Raw genomic sequence first — 13,243 nt, 5'->3', positions numbered from 1 at the left:
TCTCACATTGAAAGAGAATCTATTATTTATTTTATTTTATTTTATTTTATGTGCTTTCATATAGCGCGAACATTACCGGAAGATGTCAGAGCACTTTACAAAAGAACCAGTTTAAATACATAAGGATTTAGGATTATATGAGTTACATAAAAGATACAAACAGAAAAAAATGCAAATGTACAAGTTGTAAAGTCACTCAAGGAAGAGATACAAACAGAAAAAATTGCAAATGTACAAGTTGTAAAGTCACTCAAGGAAGAGATACAAATGGATAAACTCTAAGAGTCACAAAGGAATGGTAGTGAGTACAAAGGTCCACTACATATACTAGTGGTTAGAGTTATCTCTATATACATATATATACAAATAGTAGATTTTCTCAGGATTACATTTTACCAGCTTGGACAAGTATATATCACATATTTACAGAGTGAACGGTGAGAAAAAAAAATCAAAAGGGGTAGAGAGCGGTAGGTGGGGGAGAAGAGTCGGAGGCGGAGATTAGTGAGAGGAGAAAGGGGGACCTGTGGGGGAGAAAGAGATAGGGCAGTCCAGCAAAAGAGAAATGTCTGAAGGTCGGATTATTGTCACATTGAAAGAGAACCCTCATACTTAAAGATCATCGTCACATTTAAAGACCATCCTCATACTTCAAGATCATCATCACATTTAGAGACCATCCTCACATTTGAAGAGAATTGTCACATTTAGAGAGAATCCTCACATTTAAAGAGCATTCTCACATTGAAAGAGAATCCTCACATTTAAAGAGCATTCCCACATTGAAAGAAAATCCTCACATTTGAAGATTATAGTCACATTTAAAGAGAATCCTCATACTTAAAGATCATCGTCACATTTAAAGAACATCCTCATACTTAAAAATCATCGTCAAATTTAAAGACCATCCTCACATTTAAAACCACCCTCACATTTAAAGATAATCCTTAAATTTAAAGAGCATTTTCACATTTAGGGAGCATTCTCACATTTAAAGACCATCCTCACATTTATAATGTTGTCACATTTGAAAATCATCCTCACATTTAAAGACCATTCTCACATTTAAAGAGCATTGTCACATTTAAAGATCATCCTCACATTTAAAGACCATTCTCACATTTAAAGAACATTGTCACATTTAAAGACCATCCTCACATTTCAAGAGTGTGGCCACATTTAAAGACCATCCTCACATTTAAAGACCATTCTCACATTTAAGGAGCTTTGTCACATTTAAAGATCATCCTCACATTTAAAGAGCATTCTCACATTTAAAGAGCATTGTCATATTTAAAGACAATCCTCACATTTAAAGAGCGTTGTCACATTTAAAGACCATCCTCACATTTAAAGACCATTCTCACATTTAAAGATCATCCTCAAATTTAAAGAGCATTTTCACATTTAAGGAGCATTCTCACATTTAGGTTTAAAGTATTTTATTGCATCATTGAAAACAATACAAACAAATGAATACAGTCGTCTCAATAGAGGTAGTGCAAAATTTCCGTCACAGGAGCGCCATCAGCGTGCGATATGCTGCAATTATAACATCCTTTAGAGCATGGTGCCAGGTGTATATGCGGTGACGACAATTTAAAGAACCAACATCCCCTTCCCCAACTCCCCCCCACCCGTCCCGCCCCCCAAATCCCCGACCCCCCAACCCCCGTGCTGTGCGAATGTCCTACCCCTCTATCGCTCCCGCAATGTGTCCACCCCTCTCGTCAGACAATCCTCCCGGGCATACTAGGTAGATGGGTTAGCCCGGGACGTTAGTTGCAGTAGCCGAAGATATCGGGGACAGGTAATTTCTTTGAATTCTGACTGTAGTAAGGTATGGAAAGGCTGCCACAGCTCTTCAAACTTATCCACCTCACCCGCCACCATGAGGGACAACTTCTCCATTCCCAGAACATGCCACAACCTATGTAACCAGCCAATAGTGGTGGGGAGCGTGGTGGTGCCAGTAGATGAGTATGTTCTGAATCGCCGAGCCCAAGGCGATCGCTATCTGCCTACCTTTTCTGGACCTCAGAGGATACATCAGGCCATTGAGCAGTCCTAGCAAGACATAGGCTGGGAAGCGAGGCAGTTCAATGTCAAAGCACTGATCTATCTCATCTAGGACCTCCTTCCAGTAGGGACTCAATAAAGGGCAATCCCACAAGACGTGTGTAAGTGTGCCAATCTGTCCACATTCTCGCCAACAGGTGTTTACAATGTTACGATTCATTTCATGTAATCTCTCAGGTGTATAGTACTAATAGGTGGATATCTTGGTGAACGTTTCGGTGAGCCCGGTGTGGTACGCAGAATGGCGTGCCCGGTAGGAAATATGGTCCCAATCCGCATGGCTCAGCGCCCTTCCCAACTCCTGTTCCCAGCGCTCCCGCCCGGGGTTGTAAATGTGGAAAGGGGGGGGTTGCAAGAGCTTGTATAGATCTGAGATGAGTTTGGAGCCTGAGGAGCGTGTCACCAGCCACGTCTCATAGGATGTGAGCTTCCGGTCAGCTAAATCACGCACCTGCGGCTGAAGCGCCCAGTGACGCACCTGCAGATACCGCATTCGTTTGGTCTCAGGCAGGCGGTATTCCCGCCTGAGATCCTGAAATGATATGGCACCATCCGGGCCGTACATGTGAAACAGCGCACTGCCTCTAGCCGCCCGCCAGTGCGCGAAGGCTCCCGGTTCCATCCCAGGATGGAAGTCTGGGTTCTCAACCAGTGGCGTAAACGGAGATGGGAAGGTGGTGAATTCATGCTTGGTGTTCACGGCGTCCCAGACTCGTAGCGGGACTCGCGTGATAAAAGACGCGTAAAGGTTGGGGGGACGGTGAGCTCTGCGCAGGAAAGGTATCTCCTGCAGGGTCCTACCCGCTACCGCCTGGTCCTGGAACAGCCAGTGCTTATCAGATTCCCACTTGCTCCACTCCACTAAATACCGCAATTGCGCCGCCTGGAAGTACTTGTGTAGATCCGGTATACCAAGTCCTCCGGACTCAGGTGCCAGCGTGGACAAGGCCCTCTTGAGTCTGGGTTTGCGGCCCTGCCAGACAAAGCGTGCGATGGCCGCCTGAGCCTGCCCGATCCACCCCTTCGGGGGTTGAAGTGGTAGGGCCCTAAATAGATATAGCACCTGCGGTAAGAGAGTCATTTTCACCGCGGCTATTCTGCCCAGCAATGACAATGTACCTTTGTTCCAGCGGGTCAACTCCTCCTTAAGTTTCCTGTCTAAGGCTGCGTAGTTGGCTGTCACCATGGCAGGTAAAGAGGGCGCCAGTAGTAAGCCCAAGTAGGGCACTAGGTCCTTAGACCAGCGCATGGGGAAGCGGCTCTGTAACTCAAGTCTCGTGGCGGTGGTCAGTGAGATGTCAAGGGCTGCCGATTTCCCCATATTCATTTTAAAACCCGCCACCGCGGCGAAGGCTTCCAACTCGGCGATGCAAGCAGGGAGCGCCCTTGTTGGGTCTTCAAGTGTCAAGATCACGTCATCCGCGTATAAACTAACGGTGTGGATATACCTCCCCATCCGAACGCCCGATGCGTCAGGATTCTGACGAATCTTCTGGGCAAATGGCTCCATATAAAGAGCGAAGAGTAGCGGCGACAATGGGCACCCCTGTCTGGTGCCCCGCTCTATTGCAAATTTTAGGGAGCTGCAACCGTTCACTCGTACCACTGCGGATGGCAATCTATAACAATTGAATATCAAAGTGCGAAATTTCTCACCTATACCCAGTTTGCATAGCACTTTCTCCAGGTATGGCCAATGCACCCGGTCGAACGCCTTCTCCGTGTCAACCGAAAGAAGCATTCCTTCCCCAGGAATACGGGAGGCCTTCTCTAGAATATGGACCACTCTCTTGGTGTTGTCAACCGTTTGTCTACCGGGGACGAACCCCGCTTGGTCCGGTTCTACCAGCCCCGGCAGATGGGGTGCTAGGCGCGCCGCCAGGATCCCCGTGTACAGCTTGAGGTCCACATTCAAAAGTGAGATCGGCCGGTAGGAGCCGCACTCCGTTCGGTCCCTCCCCGGCTTGGGGATGACCGACACCGTTGCCTGGAGTAGGTCCGGAGGGATAGCCCCTGGTTCAGAAAAGGAGTTGAAGAGTCGCGTCAGCAGCGGCGCCAGTTCTGGGCAGAACGTTTTATAGAAAAGTGGGGTGTAACCATCGGGTCCCGGGGCCTTCCCATGTTTGAGTCGGGAAATAGCCGTGATCACCTCCTCGATTCGAATGTCCCGCTCCAAGTGTTCTGCCTGTTCCGGGGCAAGGGCGGGAAGATCGACCGAAGCTAGGTAGTCAGCCTCGGCCTGCGCCGAGGAGGGCTCGCCTTTGTATAAGTCGGCGTAATAGCGACGGAAACCGTCTGCAATTTGGCCATCCTCCGTGGCCGTCGCCCCGTCCGTAACCGATAGCTCCTTCACCCGATGGTTCTGGTGTTTCACCCGGAGCTTATTCGCCAGAAGCCGGCCGCACCTGTCACCGCCGGTGTAGTACGCGTGTTTCAGGCTCAACGCCGCGTATTCCGCTCTATCCATGTCTAGTGCAGATAGGAGTTTACGGGCAGCTTTAAGCTGCCTCCAGACTCTAGGGGCTCCTGTTATCTGATGCACCTGTTCCAACTCCCTCACCTTGCTCGTAAATTCGTCTCTCTTTTGTTGCCGTTCCCTATTCTCCGCTGAGGAAATGGCGATAAACTCACCGCGGAGCACCGCCTTCAAGGCGGCCCACTGGGTCGCTCGGGTGGTGTCATTATTATCATTGTGCTGCCGGTATTCGCTAATCGAGTCTCGTATATGTTTTACTACAGATTGCCTATGCAGTAGGGTATCTCGGAGGCGCCAGACCCCTCGTGAGGGAGACACCGGCGGTAGCTGGAAAGTGCCCGTCACCGGGACGTGATCCGACAGTGTAAGAACCCCCATTCCAGAGGCCGTTGCTAGTTCGTAAAGCGGTCCCGTCACCAGAAGATGATCTAATCTTGCGTAGGACTTGTGTGCGTGTGAATAGTAGGAGTAGGCTCGGGCAGTAGGGTGGAGGCGCCGCCACAAATCATGCAAATCGAGATCTTCCAAGCGTGATTTACTCAGCTGCGAGATCTCCCCTGTTTGTAGGCGTCGCTGCGCCGATCTATCTAAGGATGAGTCAAAGACCATATTCAAGTCCCCGCCTATAATTATGTGCCTATCTGGGGTGGTCGCGATGTCCTCCAGGGCCGAGTGTAGGAACCGTTCTTGGTGGTCGTTGGGGCTATATATCGAGCCAATAGTAAACACCAGACCTCCCATCCTGACCCTGTAAACCAGGAGCCTCCCTTTCTGTTCGGACACTTTGTGCAAGACCTCCCCCTTAAACTTCCTAGACATTAAGATTGCCACCCCCGCTGTTTTGGTAGCCCCGGAGGAAAAGAACTGTACAGGGAATTTCGGTGATCGCAGCCTGTGGCAGTCTTTAGCTAGGAGGTGGGTCTGCTGCAAGAGACAAATGTCAGCCTGAGTGTTTTCAAGGAGGGACAGCACTGCCTTCCGCTTGACCGGGTTATTTAGCCCTTTCACATTAAGGGTAACTATCTCAAGGGCCATCAATGACAAACGTAAGGGCAGTGCTTATGAGCCTGTCGCGTCCCCGGGGGGTCGTCGCCAGTGTCAACAGTGTGAAGTGGTAGAGCGAGGTGAAAGCAAAAGCAACAACAGTACAGCACGGTCCCCGGATCCATGTAAAAGTGGTGTGAGGTCAAAGCTAATGCAACAACAGTACAGTACGGTCCCCGAAACCCCCCCCTCCTTTAGAACTACCCACCAACATCCCAACTCCCCACCTCCCCCACCCTGTCCTGCGACCCTCTGAACCCAAAACTCCGTCAGCCCTCCCCCCCTCCCTCCTCCCTCACACCCAACCATTCAAAGAACACCCTTGTCCCAGTCTGGTCCGTAATGGACAAGTCTGTGGAAAGTTATTTAAGTGGACGTCCAGCCACAACCCATGCCCTCCCGCCGCCCCCCATCCCCGGAACCCCCGCACCTGCAATGATGATGAGGCCAAAACGATCTCCCCCCGGAGTATGCTCAGGCCGTCAAGGCCACACCACCAGACGACGTGTCCCTGGTCACCTCCTGTATTGCACTGTCCATTCCCGCACGGACAGTGGGCGAGTCGGGTCGCAGGGGCGGAGGTGGGGATCGCCGCCTCCGAAGCGTCTGCCAGCCGTCTCTGGTGCTGCGTCGGCGGCGAGGCGTGGGAGCGTCCTCATCTGTCGCGGTGATTCCCAGCCCTCCGCAAGTGTCTTGGAGGGACCGAAGCTGATGGAGAGTCCCGTTCCAACGAAAAATGAGCCGGAAAGGGTGGCCCCAGGAGTACTGCGTGTCATGTTCTCGCAGGAAATCCGTGGCTATTTTGAATGACTTGCGTTTCTGCAGTGTGATCGCCGATAAGTCCTGAAACAGGGCCACCTGGTGACCCCGGAAACGCAGGGGCTGCCGTCGCCTTGCCTCGCGGAGAATCCGCTCCTTCAAAGGGAAATCCGGCAGGAAGGCCAGGATATCCGGGGGTGGTGCCGAGGCCCTCCGTGGCAGGCCCACTCTGTGCGCTCTATCAATTCTCACCGGGAAGTCTCCAGGTTCGCCCAGTATTTCGCAAAACAGGTCCCGCAGGTAGGCGGCCATGTCTTCACCTTCTTCTTGAGACGGTACACCCCGGACTCGGATGTTGTTGCGTCTGGACCTGTTCTCGAGGTCCTCAGCATGGGACTGGAGATCGATCTGTTGATCTCTGAGCCGCAGGACCTCCTGCTGCAGATGCGCGATCTCCTCGTCTCGGGAGTGGCCGGCTTCCTCCACAGTGGACACTCTTTCTCCAACGGAGTCGACCTCCCTCCTCACCTCGCGGACCTCTCCGGCCACCTCCTGCTTCAGCGTTTGGAAGTCCTCCCTGAGGGAGCTGAACAGTGACTCCAGGAAAGATCTGGTTACCGGAGGTTCCCCCCCTTCTGCGCCTCGAGAGCTATTCGAAGGGCTCGGGGCAGGCTGTCTCCTATCCTGTCGTGGGGCGCCCCTGCCTAGCATTTCCGGCAAGGTGCGGTCTCCTTTCTTACCCCCCTCTGTTGCCTGACATCGTGGAGGTGGGGATGTGCGGCAGGTGGGATGACACACACAGAGATCCGCGTGATGCGGCGGCGTCAGGGGCCGAGGCGTCCTGTAAGGTCCGGGCACAGCGGCGCTCCCACGGGAATCGTTTCACAGTCTCACCCCACCCAGCACGCCCTCAGAACAGCGAGAGCGCCGACGCAGGGGGGCAATAGTGGTCCGCTCTCAGCAGTAGGTCGCCTCAACTTCGCCGTGGAACAGGAGCAGAGTTCTTGTGCTGTTGACGGCAGAGCAATCCTCCCTCTCTCCGCGGGTGAACCCCAGCGCGGTCAGGGCACTAACTTCTCCCCCAGGCCGACACTCAGGCAGCGCCACTCCCGTTGGAATCAGGGTCACCCTCCACAGTACGATAGTGAGAGGTGTTTCGAGTCAGCCTCCCTCTCGGTGTCTGTCGGCCACTGCGATCACCATGCCTTGTAATGCGGAGTTCAGAGGCGCCCGATGTCCTCGAGGGGTGCGCCGGTGGACCTCCCGCCCCAATTGCTGGGCTCCGACCCCGTAGGGCGAGGGCGAGCAAGCAGAGGCCTTCCTCCGGCCGGGTCTGCGGGCTTGCGTGGTGACCCCGCGTCACAGGCCTGGCGGAGGAGGCCACCCTGGAGCCAGGTGAAGGTGGGGGCCGATTGTCGCGCCCCCGGAAGTCGAGGCATCCACAGGTGCTCCCTGGCCCACTCCCGTCCTCACCCTCCAAGCGGGGCTTCTGAAAGGGGGGTCGGGGGCCGGCGCGCAGACACGGGCCTTCTGGTCTGCCTGATCCCCGGTCTGGCGCAGCAGCCTTCCGCCGGCTCCTTCCCCATCTCACTCCGGCCGGAGCGCCGCCCGCTACGCTCGACGCCTCCGTCCCCGGATCTCGCCAGGGGTGTGTGCTGGGACCGCTTCCGTTCCGCAGGTCTCCGCTGCGGCACCGGTGCCGGTCTCTGACGCTCAGGCGGGCTGCGGCCGCAGGCCCTCCGGGTCTCCGCCGGCTCCTCAGCCGGCCCTCGCTCCGGGGCCTTCCCGGTGCTGCGGTGCTGGTTATGCGGGGCAACCAGAGGCTTCGGGCAGTGCCACTGTGTGCTCGACTTCACCAAGCGCCGTTACCGCTCGATCCGGGGGAGATCAGCGCCACAGAGCGGTGCAGGGGCTCCGGGACCACGGGAGCTCACACAGAGAGAGCGTCCTCTCAGCCCGCCATCTTGGCCACGCCCCCCATTCTCACATTTAAAGACCATCCTCACATTTAAAGTGTTGTCACATTTAAAGACCACCCTCACGTTTAAAGAGCATTCTCACATTTAAAGAGCATTGTCACTCTGTGGGTTATTCGCAGCTGATGAATTGCATATGTTTTTCTCCTGCCCCAAACTTAGGGCGTTTTTTCAACAAATTGAAAGTTTTCTTTCTGTAGTTCTTAAATGTGAGATTTCTGTAACTATTGAATTGGTGTTATTGGGTATCGAGCATACCCCTTCTAGATCAAAGCCAATATCTTATTTGGTATTTATATGTATGGCGGCAGCCAGGTCCTGCATTACTAAGGAATGGATTAGTCCAGATCCTCCTTCATTTTTTACTTGGCGTGAAAAATTATTGTTTATGTATAATATCGAGTCTGCTATTTATAAGTTAAAGGGGGTTAAAAGAAGAGTTTTGGGGGAGAAAATGTGGGCACCTATTGCTGAATGGATTTAAGTATATATTGCTTGAATTGTTTAATTGTGTATATTGTTTGTATTTAATGTGGATATCTTCTCATTTATGTATTTTTTGTACTGCTGTATTTCCTTGCTAGAAAAACAATAAATTAAAAAAATAAATAAATAAATAAAGAGCATTGTCTCATTCGAAGATATCCTCACATTTAAAGAGCGTTGTCACATTTAAAGACCATCCTCACATTTAAAGATCATTCTCACATTTAAGGAGCATTGTCACATTTAAAGAGCATTCTCACATTTAAAGAGCATTGTCACATTTAAAGACCATCCTCACATTAAAAAGTGTGGTCACATTTAAAGACCATCCTCACATTTAAAGAGCATTGTCACATGCAAAGAGCTTTGTCACATTTAAAGACCATCCTCACATTTAAAGACCATCCTCACATTTAAAGAGTCTATGTGTCATAGGTTCACACTGTCCACCAGGGCGTTGTCACATTTGCCACAACTGCCTTCTCACGCCTCCCCGAAGTGCCGGCTTCGGTCGGTCCGCCAGCGCTTCGCACACACTGCACGCACAAGCACACTTCCTACCCTCATCATCAGTGCATTATCACCCTCACTGCCCACAATCATCAGAGCCTCATAATGCCCGTCATTGGCAGCTCTTTTATTATCATGAGTGACACGTTGATGTGCCATCAGATCAATGCCGGTGACAGCTCCTCACACTACTAGCCCGTAGAGCCAGGTTATGACATTGTCCATTAATGTGACCCTTTCACGCTGCCAAACATTACCAGCTTTTCAGTGCCAGCCTGGGCCAGTTTATCACACTCTCACCAGTGATAGTTTTATAAGGTCACCAAGTGCAAGCTTTTCACCACACTCACTAGTGATAGTGCAAGCTTTTCACCGCATTCACTAGGGATAGTGCAAGCTTTTCACAGCACTCACTAGGGATAGTGCAAGCTTTTCACCACACTCCGTGATAGTGCAAGCTTTTCAAAGCACTCACTAGGGATAGTGCAAGCTTTTCACAGCACTCACTAGGGATAGTGCAAGCTCTTCACCACACTCCGTGATAGTGCAAGCTTTTCAAAGCACTCACTAGGGATAGTGCAAGCTTTTCACCACACTCACTAGTGATAGTGCAAGCTTTTCACAGCACTCACTAGGGAATTGGATAGGGCAAGCTTTTCACCACACTCACTAGTGATAGTGCAAGCGTTTCACAACACTCACTAGGGATAGTGCAAGCGTTTCACAACACTCACTAGGGATAGTGCAAGCTTTTCACAACACTCATTAGTGATTGTTCCATGCACAGTTCAGCAGTGGCATCTCCGAGTTGCTCACTATTGCCTCAAAGGGACGATGGAACGGGCAGTTATAAATCTTTAAGTAATGGCCACTGTGTGCAGAATTAGTGCCCCAGCCACCATGTCTGCTGAAAGGAGCGCTTTATAACAAGTGTAGCTCACCTGTCACCTCTTCAGGCCGCCGTCTTCTTCCTGAGTCTCCGTGGGCTCTTGTAAGACTGCCAGCACTCTGAGGCGCGAGCAGGAGTCTCCCGGTTTTAAAAGGCTCTGATGTTTTTTTCACGAGGTAGTTTCCTTGTCACCCAAACAGGCAGTGGGTATTTCCAAGTTCCCCCTGAAAAGGGGGTTTTCGACGTGCAGTCCGCGGCCCCTCTACTATGACAAAGCATTACGTTTCAAAGGGGAATATGTACAAAAGTATTTGTATGAGGGCAGTATGGGAGGACTTGTAAAAGATACTGTGTGGTTGAAATCTCGAACCCCCTTCTAAGCACCCCAATCAGATGTCATACTCCGAAACCGAAAGTGAATCTGCTGTTCAAACCTGGGAAACTGTAACTGAAACCGCACCTGTTCCTCCCTAGTAGGAGAAATAATGATACGTAATTAGGTGCAGCAGGTGCAGTGGCACCAGGGCCCATTGTTCTCTGAACATTGCGGTCTTTTACTATCCCAACAGCAGTCAAAGGGGCAGTTTCCTTCCGAACAACGGGTCCCATCCAATCCTTGCTACGCTCTCCTTGCAGTGGCTGCTGTCAGCGAATCCCAGCCTGTACAGAGAGACTCTCACGGGCTGAGTACTTGAGCTGGTTTATCAACACAATTCTCCCCAATTCACCTTTATTTATTTATTCAGGGTAGCCGAATAACCTGACCAGATTTGATAGATTTTGACACAGGGGCGCAAAGCACTGGAGCGCAGGGGGGCCCTCAATCAGACCACAGTCAATGAATAGCTGTGAGATATGGGGATGCAGTGCCCCTTATCAGATTCCGCGGGGGTGGGGGGGGGGGGGGGGGTTACATTATTTTGCCTAAATAGGCATTTATTTAATTTTATTAATTTATAAAGTTGTATTTAGCGCAACAAGATCCCGAAGGATATCAGAGCGCTTTACAATAAATTGGTAGAGAGGACAACTTGAAATAAACATAGTAATTGAGAAAAGGAGAAAAAAAAACTAAAACAGTAAACAAAGGAACAAATATAAGGTATAATAGTGCTTTGGTTGATTTCTTCACACTGGCAGAGAGGAAGGGCAGGAGTTGTCTTGTCAGCAGAGCGGGTGGAGGAAAAATTAGAGCACTATAAGGGTACATCAGTGTCCAATCTGGGATGTACCTAAGTACTTATCATACAAATGTATGGGATAAAGCACAGAGACTGGGGTCCTGATTAGTCTAGACTAGTCAGAGACAGCATAGCACCAGGCAAAAAGTTGGGGCAGCCATAAAAGCAAATCCCACTTTCCTGCACCCCTGAAGTGCCTATGGTTCCCCGGTCTCCCTGACCAACGGACTCAATTCCAAGACAGTAGAGGTTGCGCGGCGACAGGGTTAAAGAGAACCTGGAGCAAACACAAAGAGTAGCCGATAGACTCCAATATTCATGACAAATCCAGATCAGTGAGGGGGAGCACCGGAGAGAGACAAGAGGTAAGAGAGGTCCTCTTAACAGAGTTTTAGTATACGTTAGTGTGCGTTAGTGAGCTGGCATGCTCCCTCTGCTTATTTGTATATGCGTTTCACACGAGCATCTCGAAAACAACGCTGCAAAGAGGTCACAACAATCAGTACATAGGCCTTTTCATTGTTTATATGTACCAAAGCTCTTGTTTTGCATCCATACCCGCTGTGGTGTTGCCCCTATGAGGCAACAGGCGCGACCACCTATTGTGCCATTGTTGGCCCTGGCCCGGGGTAATGTTCGTAGGCGCCCCTAACACCCTGTGTACAAATGATTTAGTCATAGGGCACGTGATCGAGCTAATAAAGGTGAGCCCTCGCGGATGTGACGCCAGAGGCGCGTATACGCGGGCGCTCGATAGTTGTTACACACTGTCTCCGAGTAATTTGTGCCGGCCCTCAATTAGCGTGCTGCATGCGAAAAGCGCAACACGACATTGGCGACAAGGTGGGCCGGAGTGCTGTTGGAACGCACGCGGTGCTCGTGCCACGGAGCGAGCATGAGCGCATTGCTTTCTTGCAAGAGCTATACATTAAATTACCGGAGTGTGCCTGATTGGGGATACTCCTTTGGCACAGTACCCCAGCAAGAGCTGCTCTGCAAAGCCTGCTCCTGAGCCCCCCCACACAGAGGCAAGACAGCACACACGACTGAAGACCCCAGGGACTTTGGTGGGGGTGAAGAGAGGCACTGGGCTGTGACAGGTTCTGACTGCCTCCACCAAGGTGAGCCAGCACATGGGGCACAGAGCCCAGAAACATTGTATAAAGTAAACCCCCCCCCCCCCACAGGAGCTAGACCCTGACTGCTAGCAGCACAATGGAGGGACGTCTGAGGGTCACACCAGGAAGAAGGAGGTATAACACCTTGCTTAGCCCACATTTCACTGAGAGTGTGACACAGGTCTATCTCACTCAAAAGGACAGACAGTATAATGTCTGCAATTCCCCCTATTGAACCTTTCCTGGTGAAGGGCCCACCTTCTGCTCAGGTGCCCAAATGGAAGGAATGGGTGGCAAGACTGTTCTTCAACGCCACCAGGGGGCTTAATGACCAAAAGAGGGCCTTGCACCTGCATTTAGTCCCCCCTTTATAGGATTGCCAAGTCACTACATGAGCCGGCTCCCAAAACTTACCTCACACTAATTGGAGCCCTGTCGGCACACTTTGAACCCATGGCGAATCAAGATTATGAACGTTTTGTATTCCGTCAGGCTCGTCAACAAGCAGATGAGTCCATCGACACATTTCACACTTGACTCAAGGACTTAGCAAGCACCTGTGTGTCAATGATGAAGTGGAATAAATAAGGGGTCAAAAAAACCGTCAAATCATACAGGGCTGCGCCTCGGCAAAGTTCAGAGAGTGAATACTGGAAGAATCAGGAAAGCCCCTAGCCGACATCCTAACCCTGGGGAGGACCAAGGAAATGTCGAGGGTGAGAGTA

General features: G+C 51.1%; 1 protein-coding gene across 2 annotated transcripts in view; it reads right to left on the bottom strand.

The window, feature by feature from the left end:
• LOC144755964 (ATP-dependent RNA helicase DHX58-like) overlaps nucleotides 1-10,406 on the bottom strand; it is a 121,938-nt gene extending 111,532 nt beyond the window's left edge. The window contains exon 1 of one of the 2 annotated variants that reach the window (XM_078645409.1): nucleotides 10,272-10,406. The gene's annotated coding sequence lies outside the window, so the exon portion shown is untranslated. The remainder of the gene's footprint in view (nucleotides 1-10,271) is intronic. The other variant, XM_078645411.1, reaches the window with a different exon arrangement.
• Between the last annotated feature and the right edge of the window lie 2,837 nt (nucleotides 10,407-13,243).

The sequence above is a fragment of the Lissotriton helveticus genome, chromosome 5_1, assembly GCF_964261635.1.
Source record: "Lissotriton helveticus chromosome 5_1, aLisHel1.1, whole genome shotgun sequence".
NCBI lineage: Eukaryota > Metazoa > Chordata > Amphibia > Caudata > Salamandridae > Lissotriton > Lissotriton helveticus.
This window is presented reverse-complemented; position numbering and strand designations above follow the sequence as displayed.